This window comes from Podarcis gaigeae, assembly GCF_964106915.1.
Source record: "Podarcis gaigeae genome assembly, chromosome: 16".
In the NCBI taxonomy this organism is placed as follows: Eukaryota; Metazoa; Chordata; class Lepidosauria; order Squamata; family Lacertidae; genus Podarcis; species Podarcis gaigeae.
Genome location: NC_139693.1, coordinates 7,421,811 through 7,429,880, shown reverse-complemented (window position 1 = coordinate 7,429,880; position 8,070 = coordinate 7,421,811). Strand labels below are relative to the sequence as shown.

At 46.6% G+C, this 8,070-nt stretch overlaps 1 long non-coding RNA gene across 1 annotated transcript; it reads right to left on the bottom strand.

The window, feature by feature from the left end:
- Positions 1 to 445: 445 nt before the first annotated feature.
- On the bottom strand, positions 446 to 1,750 carry LOC310833054. The gene is made up of 2 exons (XR_014558538.1): positions 1,700 to 1,750; positions 446 to 1,349 (listed from the first exon to the last, which is right to left on the bottom strand). It is a non-coding gene; the product is annotated as an uncharacterized lncRNA (long non-coding RNA).
- Between the last annotated feature and the right edge of the window lie 6,320 nt (positions 1,751 to 8,070).

Sequence of the window (8,070 nt, the reverse complement as noted above, 5' to 3'; positions counted from 1 at the left end):
ATCAAGTATTTCCCAGCTTCTGCCTTCTGAACTATGTCCCTCTGCAAACCACTGTTCCAAATCTATACTGTCCTCCTGCTCCTGGGAAGATTCAGAGCAGGAGCAGGGTCAGGGGTGGTTCCCACCATTCCTTCTCAGTGCAGCCCTCCCTGACACTGGCCAAGATCCTGATTTTTCCAGGATTGAGTGTGATTATCCAACACAGGTTTGCCTAGTTCAGTGTTGTCCATAATGACGGGAAGCATCTCTCCAGGGATTCCGAGATGAAGCAACCCCAGGCCTGTTTCAGCAACTATTTCATCAACTGCCAAGGACCAACCAGATTCCCATTCATTTATCTCTAACAGACCTACTGAAAGCAATGCAACTAAATTAGCCACTTGCATACATTTCAATGGGTCTACTCTGAGTATAAGAACAGCGGGAGGAAGAAAACAACACAACATTGTTCTATGATCTTCAAAAGACTTTAATGCGGAAATAAATAAAGGAGCCAGTGAAAATGGCCCATTTGCAAAAGAAGATCAATGCAATATGGACCACAGAAAGAGCAATAATCACACATCCTGTTTTCTGAGCTGGAAATTGCAAAGACAAAAAGCTTTGTGCATTAAGGCAAAGACAGCAGGGGGGACCTCCAGTCTTCCCTTCAGTCTTGTGGAGTGAGCAACCTTCAGCCAAACACAGCTGAAATACCTCCAGGGGATGGAATACAAGGTGACATGTGGGGCCAGGAAACAAGGGCCTGTTGAAATTAACCACGCAGAGATAGGGAAAAGCCAAAGGAGTGAAGTCAAAGCATGATAGGAATTGATAACAGAAGTGCTCAGCTCTCACAAATCCCATTGGTGGAACAATGGGCACTCAAGCGCCAAGAATTTCTGAATATTGTGCCTATTAATTCAGCCAAGGGTCGGAATCTTGCATCTTCTTTCCTGGGTGTTCCATCAATGTTGTGTCTGGGCTTAGCATGGATAGCATGGACCAGGGAACTGGTTGCGGACACATGCCCGGATGGGTTGGAACCCTGGAGGACACGGCGCACCTGGACGGATAGGGAGACAGCCCCGAATGCGCCGGTACGGAATTGGACATGGCCCAACACTAGCACAGATGGGTACATGCACTTCAACTGGGGCATAGCCTTGAGGACAACGCTGGCCGAAGCGAGGGATAAACACTATTCTGAGGCTGCACCCTGGAGAACATGGAAAATTCTGTGGGTAGTAGCACGGAGAATCACAACAGAAGGAGTCAAGGCTGCAGAGGCTGTCAGCTTCTGGCTTGGAGAAGTCCTCCAACTGGATACCATTATTCAGCAGAGACATCTTGGAGCAGGAAGGATAGAACTGAAATGATATTTTGGTAGAGTTGCTATAATTGACAAATACTGGATTAAAAGTGTGATGGGAAACATCACATTCAGAGATTAAATTCAGCCTTCTAAGCTCCTCAACCTGGCACTCAGAACCACAGGTACCTCCAAGATTGAGGGGGCCCAGAGGCAGTGGTTGTGTTGGGGGGTACCACTTTCTGGTTTGCCTGAAGTGGCAATATGTCTAGGGCTAGCCCCGTCTCTCAACATTTCATTTTAGGCAATATTGAGCACGAAAAATGAAGTTAGCCTGATATCGACAACCATGCATAGGAAAGAGATATTTCAGTCCTTGTAAAACCCCATGAACAGCAAAGAAGTTACCTGGTTTCCTACTGGATCTGATCGGATGTGTTAGAAGTCTCAGGTGCTTCTGGAGTAAGCTATCACAAGACAGCTCTCTATATATAGTCCATCAGTGTGCCCAGAGGATATGAGTCTCCCTCAGTTCCAGGAATAAAAAAAAACCAGTCTTCAGATCTTTAATGGCCAGATGTTTAACTGAAATGTTCTAATTATTCTTCCTTCCATGTCCAAAATGGTGTTTTTCATCTCACCATCACTTCATGTGCAAGGCACCCAAAGGTGCTGATAGAAATTAAATTTCATATCCACATACCTGCAATTGCTGCTAAATGCAAATTTGCATTTCTGAGTAGACTTGTGCTGCAAATTCATTTTAGAATATATGCAAGAAATAATGTCTTTGTGAACTCAGCTACATTAGTGTCAGGGACTAGACTGAAGAGGAGGAGGGTTGGGGGAGGTCGCCCCCCTTCTCCTGTAGTTTCCAAAGAAGAGGAAAGCCATCTCGAATTACAGCAGGGCTTTGGGGAAGAGAACAGCTCAGAGACAGGCGAACAGAAGAGTTAGGAGGTGTTAGGAGAAGGAGGAGGGGAGGCAGAGCAGCGAGGTGACATGTCACTGGACAGCATAACCAACCCCCCTTCTCCCAAAACACAACGTTTTCTATGGGCACAAGGAAAAGGGTACTGGGGCAGTTGACCACGAATGGATGCTGTAGAAGCACGCACTGCTGTTAGAAAGGAAGGGAGAGGAGCTCAGTGCGAGCAGCTCCATCAGGGAGCACTGACTGGATTTTGTTGTCTTTCACTGTGATGACTGAAACAAATCACAAGTAAGAACTTTCTTGTTTCCTCCCTGCTCCTTGGTGCCATCAGAGAAGGGATTTCTAAAGCCTGACAATTAATAATACAGTCATAGGTAAAGGTAAAGGTACCCCTGCTCGTACGGGCCAGTCGTGTCCAACTCTGGGGTTGTGCACCCATCTCGCTTAAGAGGCTGGGGGCCAGCGCTGTCCGAAGACACTTCCGGGTCACATGGCCAGTGTGACAAGCTGCATCTGGTGAACCAGCGCAGCACACGGAAACACTGTTTACCTTCCCGCTAGTAAGCGGTCCCTATTTATCTACTTGCACCTGGGGGTGCTTTCGAACTGCTAGGTTGGAAAGCACTGGGACCGAGCAACAGGAGCGCACCCCGCCGTGGGGATTCGAACCGCCGACCTGACGATCGGCAAGTCCTAGGCACTGAGGTTTTACCCACAGCGCCACCCGCGTCCCAATACAGTCATACCTTGGATTAAATATGCTTCAGGTTGAGCGTTTTTAGGTTACGCTCCGCGACGACCCGGAAGTAATGGAACGCATTACTTCCGGGTTTCGCCACTGGAGCATTCCCAGACGCTCAAAATGACGTCATGCGCATGCACGAAAGCAGTGAAACGCAACCCGCGCATGTGCAGATGCGTGTTGCGTTCTACTCAGGATGCGAACGGGGCTCCGGAACGGATCCCGTTCGCATCCAGAGGTACCACTATATATACAGTGGTACCTTGACTAAAGTCCAGTCTATTATAAGTCCATTTTGGACTAAGTCCAATTGCAACCCAGAAATGAGTGCTGCAGGTTGAGTCATTGTTTTTATATATGGCAAGTCGGGCCTGGCTGCTATTTTAGGGGTCGCTTTTCATCATCTGGTTCCTGTTGAGTGTGTTTTGTTTGTTAATTGAGTCCCTCGCTGCTAATTAGAGGCTTCCTGTTGAGTCTGCCAGCTGTTGAGTCCTGAGAACCCACGCAACACAGAGGTGATATTTGGAGGTTTCATTTTTGCAATTTTTTTCCATTTTGGTTTGTGTTGCCTTTTCGGTTTTTTGACTGTGACTTCGTTTTATGGGACTGACCTGTGACTGTGGGTTGTTTTTCTAACTGTGTGGAACCCAGTTCAGCTACTGGTTGATTGTGTGACTGCAGAAATGGATAAAAGCCCCCCCATCCAAACAACGACTATTATCAGTCATCATTTCTCTGATGAAATCGGGACATCCTAAGGAAAAGCCTAGGGTTTGCTGATCAGAAGGTCAGCGGTTCGAATCCCCGCGATGGGGTGAGCTCCAGTTGCTCGGTCCCTGCTCCTGCCAACCTAGCAGTTCGAAAGCATGTCAAGTGCAAGTAGATAAATAGGTACTGCTCTGGCAGGAAGGTAAACAGCATTTCTATGCGCTGCTCTGGTTCGCCAGATGCGGCTTAGTCATGCTGGCCACATGACCCAGCAGCTGTACGCCGGCTCCCTCGGCTAGTAAAGCGAGATGAGCGCCACAACCCCAGATTCATTCACAACTGGACTTAACTCTCAGGGGTCCTTTACCATTAAGGAAAAGTGGGATATTCTGGGATCAAATCAGAAACCAGGACAGCTTCTGTAAATCTGGGACTGTCCCTGGAAAATAGAGACACTTTGAGGGTCTGGACTCCACTTGGGGTCTGACCATGGGGTCTGTCCATTCCAAGGCCGCATAGGGTGCCACAATCACTTCTGGACACTATACATCTGTTACATGCGGCCCACCAGATGTTGTTGGACTACAATTCCCATCATCCCTGTCCATTGGATATGCTGGCCGAGGCTGATGGGAACTGGAGTCCAACAACTACTTAGGGGCACCACAGGTCCTCCATCCCTGAGAGAGAGGTCTTTGGATGATCAACTAGACTGTCCCACCTTCTTACCACAAACAAGTTTTGAAATGGGTCCTAAACCTTTTCTCTAGTGCCATTGCTGGTGGAATGGCAAGGTGGCTCTGAATTGCCATAATCTTCCCCAAATTGAGCTGATGCCAAATTTCACCCAGAGCAAAATGTGAGTTGTGTTTGGGCAGAGACTGGGTGGGTGGGGTGAGTGTGGATGCTCCTCTCAGTCCACACCTCCAAATGGATTTTGAAGGTAATTGGAGGCATTGTGGACTTCTCAGTGATCATATCTATCCTGAGACATCATAAGAGGTTCAGACATAGGTTCTCTCATGAGTCTCTATGAAGGACCCTGAACATGTGTCCTTTGTGGGTGAGCACCCACATCATCTCATCTGAGAAGGTTTGGGAAGCCCAGCCAGCTCCACAATTATTTCTAACTGCTGTAATTATGTTTATAAAGAATCCTTGTTCTTAGATGTGGTTCCATACTCTTCCAGTAAAAGGTGTATGAGGAAGCAACTGCTTGAACCCGTGACTGCTCTAGTACATGTCTCTGTGTAAGCATAATAAACCAATGGTACGTGTTTGCAGATTTCTGCTTAGGAATGACATTATTTCTTCAAACAACTGGAAAGAGAACTGATGAGATGGACTTTTCTGCCACAAATGGAGAACCTCTGGACCTCCTGATGTTGTGGGACTCCATATGGAGCTTTCGTTGTGGTTTGTCCAGAAACTGCAGTTGACGCAGAATGCTGCAGCATGATTGCTGACAGGAGTGAGATCCGTTTCAGCAAGCCTGGTCAGCTACCTATTATTTCATAACCTATATTTGTTTTTACTCTTTTATGTGAGTATTTTAATGGGGCATAGACTATGTGTATTTTGTTTTCTAATCCGTTTATGGATTTCAGCGGTGCTGTTAATGTCCTATTTTATTTGTACACCTCGAGAGTTTTCTTTGATTAAAAGGTGTACTCCCACCCTTAAATAAATGCACAATAAATAAAAATCTCATTAGCTTCATCTTGCAGGGCCCATGGTCACGGAGGAGGATGGAATCTGCAATCCAACAACATCTGGAGGGAATCGGTAGCTTTCCAGATCTTCCTGGACTCCTGCTCTGATCTTCCCTGACAACTGGGTCTTGATCTCTGGCACTGATGGGATGTAGAATCCAATCACACCTAGGGGATACCTGGCTGGTGAAACCTGCTGCACTCACTAAACTGGGAGTGAATACTACTGAGTTCAATGGGACTGACTTCTGGGTGGAAAATATATAACATTGCAACAATAGTGTCTATGTCAGGAATGAAGGACCTGTGACCTTCCAAACATTGCTGGACTAGAACTTCCATCATCTTTGAATGTTGGCCCTGCTGGCTGGGGCTGACGGGAGTTGTAGTCCAACAACATCTGAGGGGCCATAGTGATCCTGGTTCTAGACATACATTCAGTGGTCTTCCTGAACATGCTAGACTACAACTCCCATCATTCCTGACCACTAACCATGCTGGGGTTCATGGGACAAGGGGTCAACAAGATTTGGAAAGCCACCAGCTCTCCATCTCTGGTTCTAGAGTATAGGCTCTGTGCCTTCTTAAACACACAGGTTCTGCTATAGGAAAGCTAGTTATACCAAAATTCACTTATCCAAACACGAAGAATTAGCCTCACTAGTACACACACTAGGGTGGTGCTGTGGGTTAAACCACAGAGCCTAGGACTTGCCGATCAGAAGGTTGTTGGTTCGAATCCCTGAGACGGGGTGAGCTCCCGTTGCTCGGTCCCTGCTCCTGCCCACCTAGCAGTTCACAAGCACGTCAAAGTGCAAGTAGATAAATAGGTACCACTCCAGCGGGAAGGTAAACGGCGTTTCCATGTGGTGCTCTGGTTTGCCAGAAGTGGCTTAGTCCTGCTGGCCACATGACCCGGAAGCTGTACGCCGGCTCCCTCGGCCAATAAAGCAAGATGAGTGCTGCAACCCCAGAGTTGGCCACGACTGGACCTAATGGTCAGGGCTCCCTTTACCTTTACCTTTAGTACACACACTGCAGATTCAGATATCCAGACAGCCAGACCTAGTACTGTAACCAAATTAGCAGCCTTAAGCAAGTCAGATTTTTTGTGTTTTGCTGGTCAGAGGCAGTTGTTTAAACAGAAACCGTGGTGGAAGGAAGGGGGGGAGGAGGGAGGGGGAGATCAGACAAATAAGAGAGCATTTTTCCTAACCGTGTCTGTCTTTTGCAAGGTTTCAAAGGGTTTCCCCAGCTTTTTCATCATTTTGGGCTCAAAATTCTCTGGTTGGACACAGATTAAAAAACTTCCCATAAGAATCAGTGGAAATCGTTAACTCCTTATGCTCACCTAACAAACAAACAATTTCCTGGAAACACATTGGGTTTGGACAGCAGGTCTTAACAACCTTTGGGATGCCATTATAAGGACCAAATGATAACAGGACAGTGCTGGGAGGAGCAGAGAGAGAAGAAACCCCATGGTGCACCTGTAGCAGAAAAACTGCACTTCACCAGCCCCACCTGCTCTAAAATCTGTCTCTGCTGTATTGGTCTCTACAATGGTAGCAGGCTCTGTAACTCTCCAACAGTTTTACCCCTGATGGAACACTTTCCATTGTCTCTCTAGACAGACGGATGTCAATAGTGCTATACAGTGGTACCTCGGGTTAAGAACTTAATTCATTCCGGAGGTCCATTCTTAACCTGAAACTGTTCTTAACCTGAAGCACTACTTTAGTTAATGGGGCCTCCCGCTGCCGCCGCACAGTTTCTGTTCTCATCCTGAAGCAAAGTTCTTAACCTGAGGTACTATTTCTGGGTTAGTGGAGTTTGTAACCTGAAGCATCTGTAACCTGAAGCATCTGTAACCCGAGGTACCACTGTATAGGGTGATTGTAACACAAATTAAATTGGTGATTCTAATGAATATGGTGATGAAAACAGCTAAACCTTGCTGTTTTTTTTGGGTCACTGTGCAATATGGAAGAACTAGGAGTATTTCCAATTGTGTAAAACATGAGTTGTGTGCTGCAATTAAATGTTTGAATACCACTTCTCATGGTTTTCGGACTGAGCAAAAATATGTTGCATAGAGGTGGGAGATCCTCCTCCCAAAAAGGATAGGGTTAGACGCAAGACATTCCTTCTTCCTTCTTCTGTATACAGTGGTACCTCAGGTTAAGTCCTTAATTCGTTCCTGAGGTCCGTTCTTAACCTGAAACTGTTCTTAACCTGAAGCACCACTTTAGCTAATAGAGCCTCCTGCTGCCGCTGCACCGCTGGAGCCCGATTTCTGTTCTTATCCTGAAGCAAAGTTCTTAACTTGAAGCACTATTTCCGTTCTTAACCTGAAACTGTTCTTAACCTGAGGTACCACTTTAGTTAATGGGGCCTCCCGCTGCTGCCACACAATTTCTGTTCTCATCCTGAAGCAAAGTTCTTAACCCGAGGTACTTTTTCTGGGTTAGCTGAGTCTGTAACCTGAAGCGTATATAACCTGAAGCGTATGTAACCTGAGGTACCACTGTATTCTAAAATAAGTTTGCAAAAGGGTGCTACAATGTCTTCTCAGAAGGAGGCCTCACTGAGATCAGTTGCATTTGCAGGAATGTGGAGAAGGCATTTCAACCTAAATAGGGCATTTCCCCAAACAAGCTCAGGGGTTAACATGATGATGCAG